The 13,400-nt window shown below is 42.5% G+C and overlaps 1 pseudogene; it reads right to left on the bottom strand.

Annotated features, from left to right (window-relative positions):
- Nucleotides 1–367: 367 nt before the first annotated feature.
- Nucleotides 368–1,580, bottom strand: LOC147464397 (uncharacterized; annotated as a pseudogene).
- Nucleotides 1,581–13,400: the final 11,820 nt, after the last annotated feature.

Raw genomic sequence — 13,400 nt, 5'->3', positions numbered from 1 at the left:
GCAGATTTCTTTCAAAGTATCAAGTACATATATTTTTACAAAGTCCAGAATAGGTGATCACCACTCATTTTCAGAGAACCCATGCTGTTGAGATCAAGACTGAGGACACTGGTTGATTTTTCCCATGGCCTCGTCTATATGGAGTCTCCAGCACACAAAAATACGTTGCATTCACCATCCACACAAAAGTAGGTATCCTTGACCATTCTTCTAAGTATTATCGCCTCCTATTTTGTTGTAGAAAAACCTGACCTGATGACATCAAAACGAGTAATGCACTTGCTTAAGCTCGCTGTCCTCGGGGCACTACTGTTGTAGCCTTGATAGTCGCCGCACAGTTGACAAGACAAACTGGAGGAGGTTTAATTCACGCAGTCAATAGAAAACCCAGAACCCTTTTACCATGCCTTGTAGTACACGAATCAGCAGGTGATCCTACCAGCTCTTGTTCACAAACCTTTTGCTTGGGTACTTGTGAACCGGATGCTTTTGCAAGTGATCCTGTTTGTCAAACAAAATTATCTACCGTGGCTCCACTATTGTTTATCATTTCTGCATCTGCAGTCTACTCTATGTAGCTTAACCTTCTGTTTCCTTGAATCACTTCCCACCTTAAACAACTTCTCATGCTTGTGTCTAGATTTTGGCTCTGAGGTCCCTTCAACAGCCGTGGAAACCAAGTTCTCATTACAACAGCCTGATCCTCAATAGCATCGGCAGCCTGATCCTCTGCAGCATCTAAATGGGGAGGACCCGCATAGAACCATTAAGATCTTAAACAAAACACACACTATGTAAAAGACACAGCACATGAGTGTACTTTGTAGAGACGTGAATCAACATAGTTAGCAACTAAAGCGGCCTTTGCAGCTTTAATCTATGTTTCTTTCTTGGTTTTGCATCATTGGTGAATGTACCTCACCTGTCTGCACCACACTAATATAACCGGCAAAGGCTGCAACTTGCACTTTTGTGCGTATTCCTATAAAAGGTTCTTACATACTCCTGATTCATGTTGCAATACAGCAATCAACTAAACTATATCAGAAACATGATTCCAAATTAAGCTCGCGAAGACAAGGGAAAAAAACTCACCAACTGGCCTATTTTTGTTTTCCCTAAAGTCACCAATGCAACCTTTGCTACAGCATGCTCTGCCCCCAAAAAGAATGCAAGCGCCCCCAAACAAGGTGCCTACCTACAGGGAAGTAAAAACTGATACAACCACCAGAAGGCAAAGTGCACGTGTGCCTGGAGGCATATAAGAACCTGTAACGAGCTGATGCCTATTAGAAACTGAAAAAACTAAAAGAGAATGCCCGTAGGCTGAACCAAACTGTAGTACTGAAAAAACCAAGGGAAAAGCCCCACCTAGTGAGGGTAAAAATGCCCTGGGAACCAGAGAAAAAGGTATCCACACGGCTTGCAAACTGATTACACAGACACGCCTTACCAAGCTGAACTGGTGTCCACACTCGTTCCCAGCTAGAAATGCAAGTTGCCGTGCTAGAAATGCATTCCGATCGGGTGTTATTCCAGTCACGTGCTATTTCAATTAGGATTTCAAACAAGGGATGCATTTTGGCCCTGTTGAAGCATGCTTTCCTATACTATTCCGATTGTTAAAGACCCATTCCAAGATTAGAAAGTAGGGAGCAAAAGAAGTTTTAAGGGTTCTATGGGTAATGTCACCCTTGTATTTTTGTGGGCCTTGTGGCCATTAAAGCTTAGCTCCCCAACAAAGCTTTTGTGTCTTCAAACTTTTCAATAGTGTACATTGTAAAGAGATTTCACTCAATCAAAGAAATCAAAGAACAATATGTATTCACAAATCAAATCAAATGTGTGTGTGTGTGTGTGTGTGTGTGTGTGAGAGAGAGAGAGAGAGAGAGAGAGAGAGAGAGAGAGTGTGAGAGCAACTACATTTTCCTACTTTTTCCACAGGTTTCATATTGGCATTGCTATACTGCAATACTCTTTCATTGAAAAACAATCCATACTCCCTCATGGTTTGACAGCCGCCATGGTGGTAAGTAGATTTGGACAGATTTTGAGAAAAGAGTATAGCAGTATCCAGTGTTTGAAATGAATCAAACGCCAAGGTGAGAGCGAGATGGAGTCCACAATTGAGCAACCTGACTTACTACACTAGAACTTGTGAGAATAAGAAATGCTATGACAAGATTCTTCTATGCAAACAGCACAGCACACCATTCACAAATTCACACCTCAACTAAATAGAGAGTTGTGAAAATGCTTGAGCCGAGGAGAAGGGGTTGAAGATAATACTTGGCCATTCTCAAACATTCAAGAAGTGGAGAGGAGAGAAGAAATGATGTTTTGATCCTTGTGCAAAGCATGCGAGAGTGTGCGGGCGACGGTTGTTGCAACTTCGCTTGTGTGAGAGAGTGTACACCCACGCACACACACACACACACACATATATTTATAGAGAGAGAGAGAGAGAGAGAGAGAGAGAGAGAGGTACAAAACTTAAAGAAAAGACATATCAATAATCACGAGTGGTAGTGGATGTACAAAACATAGTCCATCAACCTATCAATGGATGTACAAAACCTAGTCCATCAACCTATCCTACAGACATCCAAAAAGGAGAGAGGAGTTGGTTTGTGTGTGTGTGCGTCAATTAGTGTAAAAGATGTAGTAGAATTAATTTGAAAACACAGGGTGCATCCCAGTCGCATTTATATAACCTTGTAGTGCTTGCAATTGTTGGGAGGTGAGTTTTGTTGAGCCCATGTGATACTCCTGTTTACGTCATGTGCTTATATGTAAAGCCTAGTAGCATTAGGAAATTTCGGAGGTCATTTGGAGGGCCTTCTAAGAAAATGTATTTTTTGCACTCTCTCTCTAGAAAAAATGACAAATAAAAGAGCTGGGTCTTTCATAGTAAAACTTCAAAAAGTGTACTTTAAGTACATTCCTTACCCCTCTGAACATTCGTTCGTAGTGATTGAGGGATAATACTCTTTTTAGTTGTATTGAATGAACAACGTCAATACGGAGGGAATGAGGCTAACATGGAGGGACAAATCCGCAGCCGCTATTCACTTTCCATTAAACCTGCACATTTGGCTAATGGCGCACTCCTCAAATGGCACAAATGTTACCCACAAACGAGCCAAATATCACCTTCACATTGATTTGGACAATGAGTACCAACCATTGATTAAGCGCAGTAAAACAAACACACATATACCTCCCACCTCCATAGACACGCTCAGAGCTCAAGGAGCTAAACACATAGATATCTGGACGAGAGGCTCTCTCTACCCTAAGAATCCAATAACTAATGCGTCTCCACCGTTTGTCAATCCTACAAGCTTATTGACCTTTGCTGGTGATGGAGAAAACGGCCTTCTGGGTTATTGTAAATCACTTACAAGAGAAGCTGGAACTTACAAGAGCATTTTCCAATCTCAACAATGTGAGATTGTTCGCCTTTCACATTTACATTCTACAGATCAGGTTACCATTTTGCAACATAAAACAGAGGTACAAGAACTGAAAGAAAAGGTGCGAAGTTGTCAAATGAAGGACACCATCTTGGGTGGTCGTATCCGAAAGAAGAAATTGCGCAATCTTGAAACATTGCAGGTTGCATCAGGAGGTCTCAAGAAAAGAATCCGAGCATTAAGGTGATGCTTCTTGGTTGGCTACATTGTCTTAGTTAAGTAATCACTTTGTTTTTTCTTGTTATGCATTGTTTTCATGTGCCTAAATAGTGTTAGTGAAGCAAATTTTCTGTTATTTACTTATGCATTGTCTTCATGTAGAGACTCAATCTATCCTGACAAGGAAAACATTGACCCCAAAGCCAATATAGGAAAGAGATTGAAGCCACTTATAAGTAGAAGCCTGGCAGCAGATATAGTACATGACAAGAAGTTTAAGGTTCTACAAAGAAATGTAGTGGACCGCTTTATTTCAGAGAACTCAGTGCCTGCAAAAGAGATACAAGGCACACTTGATTCACTTGGTGTAAGCAAAAGAGGATATTCGGCTATCCAAAAGTCTGTCTCAACCATCTTTGTTAGGAAGGGTATAAAATCCAAACTTCTACCATCAGCCTCAAGTGTTTGGAAAGAGAGGCTTCAGCTTAACGAGGCACAGGGAGACTATCTTGGACAGCCCTTTCATATTAAAGCAACTTACAGTGGTCATGGAGCCAACACTGTGGCATATGATGAGTTCAACAATATTTTTATGGACCTGCGGATACTACAGAAGAGAATGGTGGAGTTTTACAACGTCACATTTGAAGAGTCACGTGGACTATTACATTTTGTGTTAAAACTGGATGAGTGTGAGCTTGTTAAAGAGAAAAAGCTAGAGCGTGTTACTATTACTTTAATGAATAGAGCCCTCTCAAAGTGTCCCAGTGATGATCCTTTATATTTTAGTGTTCAATCAGAATCTAACATATGGTGGCTTGGTGCGTTTGAGGTAAGCGATATTCTCAAGTAAGCTCAAATATTCAGATCTACTTAAGTCTCATTTATTTTGTGTTGCAGGTAAAGAAAGAAGATCATGAGATTCTATATTGGGTGTTCCATCGAACTAATATTCCGGAGCTGATTGATCGACAGACTAACCAGGGAGAGGTACTACGTCTAGATGGAAGGGGAGACTTTCAAGTTCAGTGGCATCTTGCAGGTGACCTTAAAACATTAAAGTGCATGTATAATTGTGGAATGGGTGCAATGGCAAAGTCACCGTGTTTGTTCTGCATGGAGCCTGCAAAGGTCATGAACCCAAAGTGGTGGAGAAAAGCTCCAACACGTCACATTGAGGATCCTGCTTTTCGACCAGTTTTGAAAATACCACTTGTGAATGTTCACATTTGTACAATGCATGCCCTTTGTAGAATTGTAGAGAAATTGGTCTACTTATACATCGGGTTTGCTTGGAAGATTAATAACTCTGCAGAACGACAAGTAGCCTTGCAGTGCTTAGAAATGGTACTGTCGGATATGGGGCTTCATGGTGGCAATGTGAAAATCTAGCGGGATGAAAAGAGATCAACTGCTGAGAAGGATGTCCCATGCAAACCATCCATCGGTGGGGTGAAGGCACGGAGGTTTTTATCTAAGCCCCAAGGTACAAGAGATCCAAAGCTAACAAAACATGGAAAAATATATAACACATCTTATGTTAGCAAGGTAGAGTATCAGAGCTGGAAAAAGCTACATATTGCAGTCAAAGACCACGAACCAACTACTCGTAACGCGAAGGCTGAGGTTTGGCGATCAATAGACATCCTATTTTTGATGTGCGACAAAGATGACTGGTCACAAGGTGATATGAACAAGTTCAAGGAAAATCTCAACCTTCTGAAAAAATCATTCAAGACAGCATGGACAGACACCCAGATTACTCACTACATGGTATTATTGTGTATTTCATTCTCTCTTATGTGCAAATATGTGAGTGTAAAACATTCTAACTAATCTGTTTTCATATCCAGCACATCATCTTCAATCATTTGCCATATTTTATACAGAAGTATGGGAACCCGGCAATATGGAATACCCAAGGGATGGAAAAGTCTCATTACATGGCGAGAAATGCTTATTTCAGGCACACACGACATGGTGGCTCTCGAATCAAGGCTAACAGTTTGAGAGAACTATTTGAATGGTTCTATCGTAGAATCATTCATCGAATGCAGGCAAAAGAAGTCTTGGCAAATTCAGCAACAGCACAAGCAATCAGACATTTACAACAACAAAAATCTAAAAGATCAATGGCATACAACAACTCCGGAGCTCGTGAAAGTCAACGAAGGTGGAGAGAGACAATGGTGTATGTGAATCACAAGTGGAGAAAGATACTCTGAGTGGATGGCATTGTAAAAAATTTATGTAATACATGATCTTATACAATTGCTACTTGAAGTGTATCAAGATTTTGCAGGTTCAATTTTGTTTTTTGGCACGTCACCCTTGTAACGAATCATGAGATGTTTGCCATACTCTAAAAGTTCATCTGGGTTTTGTCTACCAAGAGCTAGTGCCATTGCTGTGTACGTGTAGTAATACGCTGCCCGACCACCTGTATAGCCTGGGCAGTAACCAAAACAATCTCTAGCAAACACTTTGTCAACAAGAATGACTTTATCTGCACTTTTGGGCAGCACCGGTCCACCCAAGAAGCGTGATAGTGTCTTGAATGTGTAAGTTGCTATTGAACCCTCTTGTGACATGGAATTGTGAAAAACTACTATCGGTGACTCGCAGAGCTTTGAAAGGTACTGTGCTAGGGCCGCATCCCTTCCTCGATACTCTCTTGTCCGGCGCCGAAGGAAGTCATCCTTGTCAGCAATCCAAGACTGCACATACAATGTCAGAAATGACACAAACAGAGAGAGAGAGAGAGAGAGAGAGAGAGAGAGAGAGAGAGAGAGAGAGAGAGAGAGAGAGAGAGAGAGAGAGAGAGAGAGAGAGAGAGAGAGAGAGAGATACCATGAAGCTCTCATCCTGCAGAAAGAGGTTTTCTTGCCACAGGTCTACAGATGTAGTTGACCCCTGACCTGAATGGTTAAACCAATCCTCCACTTCTTTGTTACTTTTCGATGGTCTTAGGCTTTGTCTTATTGCTTGGAAGGTGGCTTCATCAGGTAGTGTCTCCTTGTATTTTTCAGCTTTCTCAAAGCATCTTCGAAGGCATTCCATTGGATTGCTGGATGTTTCCATTGCCTCATCATCACTACTATCCTCTGAAACAAATCCACTCCTCTCCTCTTGGACTCTGGAAATAATAGCCAGGGAGAAATCCTCCCTTAAATAAAACACACTTTGCACATCATGTAAGAAGATATAGGTCCTGTCTCCAATCCTGAACTCAGGCACAGCTGGCAACATCATCTGAGCATGCTTCTCAGTGAAGTTACTGACATCCAATGGAAGTTTGATTTCTGTGGTTTTCACGGAGAGCATCTTACTTCTTTGTACTTCAATTGCCTCAACCTCAAGGTCAACTGTGTCTTCAACCTCCTCGACTTCTTGCATATGAGTTGTCTCCTCGCATTCCTCTTCTGGTGCTGCATCCTGCTCCTCTAACACCTCATCAGGATTCTGCATGAGGAATCCAAACAGGCTGTTGAGGTAAATCATAAAGCCAAAGGCTTCCTGAATGAGTTTGCATTCTTTTTGGTGCAAAGGACAGACTGAATGTCGGCAAGAGGGTGGTAACTCCCTATACTTCTTCACTCCCTGTCCCTTTCCACCACAGTCATTTAAATGCACAAGAGTCATAGTAGGCAGAACAACCCTTCCTACCTGCACCATCACCTCAAACTTATCTCTGTAGGACTGCAAGAAATTACTGTGCTGAGCTAATAGGTCTTCAATGTCAAACTTTGGATTAAACATAGAATGAATTAGATCATACTTGTCCCCAGCACCACAAGATGCTGCAAAATCAAACAGCCTCTCATCAGTTGCAGCTGGGTCTTCCAGAGAAGTTACATCCTCCTTTTCTTTACATTTTGTACTTTCTAGCACATCTGCATCATCGGAGAAGTCTATATTTCTCTTTCTGGTATTTTTCTTGAGATGTACCTTACAGGGCACCACACCCTTGTCGGGTGAGGAATCTTCTTGCCCTGGTGACCTCTCTGATTGGTCTTCACCAACAAACTTTTCCTCAGATATGTCCTGACAAAAGTCAACAGTTCTTTTGGCAGATACATTAAGCAACTGAGCCTGCAAGGTTTGAAATCCTGGCACAAGCCCTGGATCTGGTTTCAGCCTCTTCTGCCTACTGGACCTTAATCCTAATCATCAAGAAACATAACAAGTCAAAACCAAGAGCAAACATGACAATTCTGCCAAAACCCAACCATCATGATCTCTCTCTCTCTCCCCTTATAGATATAAATATATCTATAAATATAAATAAATAAATAAATAAATATATCTGTCTCTCACCAAAACAGAAACACACCTAGTCTCTCTCTCTCTCTCTCTCTCTCTCTCTCTCTCTCTCTCTCTCTCTCTCTCACTCACTTTGCATTTGTCTATAGGACTAAAGGCGCACGAAGAAGGAAATGTGCCTTGTGCAAACCTCTCCGCGCGCCTTAAGTACAACTGCCTGAGAAATAGCATTACTAACGGCGCGCGGAGAGAGTAGCCAAAGGAACTTTCCCTTCCTCGCGCGCCTTTAGTCCAATGGACAAATGCAAAGAGAGAGAGAGAGAGAGAGAGAGAGAGAGAGAGAGAGAGAGAGAGAGAGAGAGAGAGAGAGAGAGAGAGGATGTGTCTGTGTATTTGTCTATGGAACTATGGGTATTGAGGTGTGTGTGTGTGTTGAAGAACACACACACACACACACACATACACATACACACACACACACACCAACTGCTAGATATACAGAGAGAAAGAGTGAGAGATCACCTTTTTTTGGTGGGGTTTGCAGGAACTCAAAGGGAGGTGTCTCCTCCATTGCTTTTCTCTGTGTCAAGGGAGTCTGTCTTTCTCCCTCCCTCTCTCTCTCTCTCTCTCCCTCTGAGAGTAAGGACTCCCTCTTTCTCTATCTCTCTCAATCTGTGTCTCTCCCTCTCCCTTTCTCTGTGACAAGCTGATCACACTTTCTCTCTCTCTGAGACTCTCTCTCTCTCTCTCTCTCTCTCTCTCTTTGTGACAATCTGCTCTCTCTCTCTCTCTCTCTCTCTCTCTCTCTCTCTCTCTCTCTCTCTCTCTCTCTGTCTCTCTAAGACTCTCTCTCTCTCTCTCTCTCTCTCTCTCTCTCTTTGTGACAATCTGCTCTCTCTCTCTCTCTCTCTCTGTCTCTCTAAGACTCTCTCTCTCTCTCTCTATTGTTCTCTCTCTTTCTCTCTCTCAAAATCACACCTTTAACGGATACACACGGCGGCGCCCCACGTGTCACAATCAATTAAAATATATTTGCATGCGGTCGCACGTGTGGTCATAATTATTTCCATATACTTTTTGTACGCCATATAAAGCGGTGAAGAGAGAGAAAAACTACACCTTGTGAAAGAGAGTGAGTGAGTGAGAGAGTGAGATAGAGAGTGTGCAAGAGCAAAGCCTGCGTCTCCGACAGCAACCCCACGCAGCGAGATAAAGAAGGTCTGCTTCTCCCTCTGGCTTTGCCTAAATCTCTCTATCTCTGTTTCTGTCACCCACACACAAACACACACACACATATACACACCCACACACACACACACACACACACATATACACACCCACACACACACACACACACACACACACACACACTCACAAACACACACACTTACACAGAGACACACATCTTAAAAATACACACACACACACACACACACACACACAATCTCTCTCCCTCTCTCTCTCTGTCTCCCTCTCTCTCTATACCAACGGCGCGCGTAGAGAGTCATACCCGTAGTTCATGTGTCTATGCGCGCCGTTAGTACAGTCCATTGAGCAGAGAGAGAGAGAGAGAGAGAGAGAGATAGTATCGGTGTGTTATTTTAACCTATACTGACGGCGCGCGGACGTGTTTGTTGAGGTTAAACTGTGGTCTATGCGCGCCTTTAGTAATGTGGATTCTCTCTCTCTCTCTCTCTCTCTAGTTATATATGCTAAGCTAGAGAGAGAGAGAGAGAGAGAGAGAGAGAGAGAGAGAGAGAGAGAGAGAGTCACAGAGAGTCAGAGAGAGAGAGAGAGAGAGAGAGAGAGAGAGAGAGAGAGAGAGGGAGAGAGAGATTCATAGAAAGAGAGAAGGGGATTGAGACTCTTCTTTTGGTGTACAGTAAGATGGCTAGAACAAAAGCCACTGCAAGGAAGGCAGGCAAGGGTCCAGGATTAGCATCGAAAGCAAGTGGTAGATCAGCAACCCCAAAGAAAAGACTTGGAAAACCAAATAAAATTCTGAAAGGGCCAAGGATGAAGAAGCTCCAAACCTGCATGGGACTTTTCAGAGAAATCAGAAAGGCACAAAAATGTGTAGATTTATGCATACCAAAACTGCCCTTCCAGAGGATGGTGAGGTCCATATGTGATGAAGCTACCTGGGGCACCAAAAGGTGGAAGGTGGTGGCATTGATGGCTCTACAGGAAGCAGCTAAGGACTTTCTACTGGAGTACTTCAGTGACATGACCATTGTTGCAGCCCATGCCCACAGGGTTACTATAATGGACAAAGATAGTGAGACATTGAAAAGAATAAGGTGGAGGTATGACAAACTGCTGGTCCCCAATGTGTGCAAGGACAAGAAAATGAGAGAAATTTTGTTATACCCCCCGGAGCTAGTGCCTCAGCTCACAGTTGTAGATGTCACACATGATGTGAATACAAGGGCAAAGGCAGAGACTATTGCTCGCCAAACAGAGGAAATGAGGGAAGCAGAGCTTCAGGAGAAAGCAAAAGTAGCAGAGGTGTCCCAGAAACAAACAGAGTGCAATGTGACCCTGTCTATAGAGGCAATGAATCAAGAAACTCTGCTTTCAATGAAGAATGGTTTGCTTGCAGACATACCATTTGTAGATGGAACCAGAAGCCTAGCTTTGGAAAAGGTGGACATTGATTTATTGCAGAATCCAGATGCTCAGATTTCAGACACAATTATCTATGCTTGTCTTAAGTAAGTGTTACTATCTTGCTAGCTTTGAAAACTCAGATAATAGTTTTGCTAACTCAGGTAAGGTCTCTGCAGCCTGATCAAAAGTCAACTCCCACTGCACACTCACACAGAGGTGTTTCTCCTTGATCCACAAATGTCTGTAATTATTAGACAAAAGAATAGTCCATCTGGGACATTTGAGAGCTGGTTCCGCCACTGTGCTATGCTGGAAGTTACTGTGATCATCTTCCCATATGAGAACAACCATCACTGGAGTCTCATATGCCTTGATGTTGACCAACCAGCAGTGTGGGTGTTCAATTCAATAAAAGGAACCCACCCTGAAATTAGGCTGTAAGTGTTTTGTGTCAGAAAGTGTTTATTATAGATATCCATGTAAATTTGAAGCCTCATGCTAACATCTTGACATTGCCTAATGCAGTTGTATAAAGAGGTTGTTGCTTGCCTATGGCAAGCTATGTGGAAGGTATGAACTATACAAGGCCACAATCAAAGAAGTACATGTCCCAAATCAAACCGATGGGAATTCTTGCGGCTGGAGATGTCTTCTCCATGCAGAATATGTCCTGCAAAGCTACTTTGCATTAAAACCTTTCATGACTAAGGTACCCATTTTGCAATGCATTCAGTTAGTTTTGGTTTAGTCTATAAAAGAATTCTCATCATGTGGTCTTTCAATTTTGCAGAGTGCTTTAAAAAACTACACATATGATTATTTGCAAAGATACCGGGTAAGTTTAATACAACACCTGCTTACTATGTCTAGCCCTAGAGAGCTTGAAGATAGCGGCTTGGATGAGCGCACTATTGATCTTACAAAACATGACGTGCCACCACGACAAACCCCTACATCCGATACAGTGGAATCGCATCGGGCCGAGGGTGTCATATCAGCAGAAGATCAAAGAGTCGAGGATGAGGAAAGGACAAATGAGCATATGGAAGCAGCTAAGGTTCAACCGGAGGAGACAATAAAAGAGGCAAGTCAGCCTGTGGAACAGCCAAAAGAGCCTATGGCTGAAACCGAAGATGAGGAAAGCAGGCCTATAGATGAGCAAAAGGTTATGGATGAGGAAAGCAGGCCTCGGGACGAGCAAAATGATATGGATCAGGAAAGGATGTATGAGGCAAGCCGATCAACCTTGAATCAGGCAGAAAGGGCCATGGGGGAGACCCCTGATGAAGCTTTGAATGATGACTATGAAGATAAAGCGGAGGAGAGCAACAATGACATGAACACTACAGAGACCCAGTATGGACCCTTGCTACCTGTAGATACGGTTGTTCCGGTAATGTCTATTCAAGTATGGCAAAATATGTTCAGCTTCTAGCTACTTATATGTACTTGTCAACTTTTACAGAGGTTGATTATCTTGGACGTCAATGGATTGCTGCTGATGCGGGTGCCTCTCGGTGACAGAGGACCCTTTGATGATTTGCAAACGTTTCGGATGGGAACTTGTCGAGTCGTGGTTCGTCCAGGAACCAAGGAGTTTATTGAGTTTCTTCTTCCGCGCTTCAGAGTTGGCATATGGTCTTCAATGCAAAGGCAAAACTTATCGCCACTAGTTGCAATAGTTTGCAGTGTATGCCAAGCTCACACGTCAGATTTTGCCTTTTTGTATGATCAAAGAAAATGCGTTACTGTTGAGGGCCACTACCACCCTAAAAAACTAGGATTACCTCTTTTGTACAAACCGTTTAGCCAAATCGGTGTACCCTTTGATGCAACTAATACACTACTAATTGACGATACTCCCGAAAAGGGAGAACTAAATCCGCCGGGAACAACCATCTCACCACCTTCTTTCGAGGGGCATTCCTTCGATTTTTACCTTGAAGATATTCTGATTCCATACTTACAGAAATTGTATCTCAGTCCATTGTTCACGGACGAGTTTGTACTTTCTAATGAATTAAGATGATTCTTCTATCTGTGTTTTTCTAATATATAGACAGAGAGAGAGAGAGAGAGAGAGAGAGAGAGAGAGAGAGAGAGAGATTTGACGTGGTAAACAAATGTATTTCAAGCACACTTTTTCACAGGGCACAATTGAAAAATGAGATCAGTAAACTTCATGTCTTGAAAGTCATTTGTATACACTTGGGTTTACAAGAATATCTGTTACATTGACACTACTTCAACCCGACCATCCAACTCTTTGCACAAAATATCTTTTTCTCTTCGCCGCATCACCTTACGGCCAGCTAAGAAAAAGGAAAAATCTGATAGTTCCTTGTCCATTGACTCTTCAATGATGTCATTTCGCAAATGCTGAAGACTGCATAGCTCCCTTATTGTAACCACCAATAGTAGGCCATTCTCTTTATCAATCACTTCCACATCCACAGTAGGATTATCTTCCAAACCTGCAGAAACTTGGTCCATAGGAATGTACTTACCGTTTAGCATTTGTGATCGCATATACCAAAATGAGAGTAATAGTGATTGGCTTGCAATCATGTACTTGACAACTAGAGTATCAAGCGCGACCTCGCACCGTAAACCAATCTCTTCCTTTGCATACCATCCTTTGTCAAGAAGTTTGTCACAGGATGACTGCTGAAATGACTTGCACATGAACATAGTTTTTGTAACTCTGATGTTGTAGCTATGAAACAGCTCTATGAAGAGTGCAACAGGACAAAAGTTTGCAATTCGAACCAGTTTGGTAGGAACAGAGCTACGCAGAGACCTTTGTATATCCTTGTAGAGCTTACTTCGCATTGCCTCCACCATTGTTTCCTCGGGAACTGGCCAGTCCACAGTGTTCCAATCAGTCGGTAG

This window comes from Adiantum capillus-veneris, chromosome 1 (assembly GCF_014529385.1).
Source record: "Adiantum capillus-veneris isolate H3 chromosome 1, ASM1452938v2, whole genome shotgun sequence".
Taxonomy (NCBI): domain Eukaryota; kingdom Viridiplantae; phylum Streptophyta; class Polypodiopsida; order Polypodiales; family Pteridaceae; genus Adiantum; species Adiantum capillus-veneris.
The sequence above is the reverse complement of the archived record's forward strand: the minus strand, read 5'-3'. Positions and strand labels throughout refer to the sequence as shown.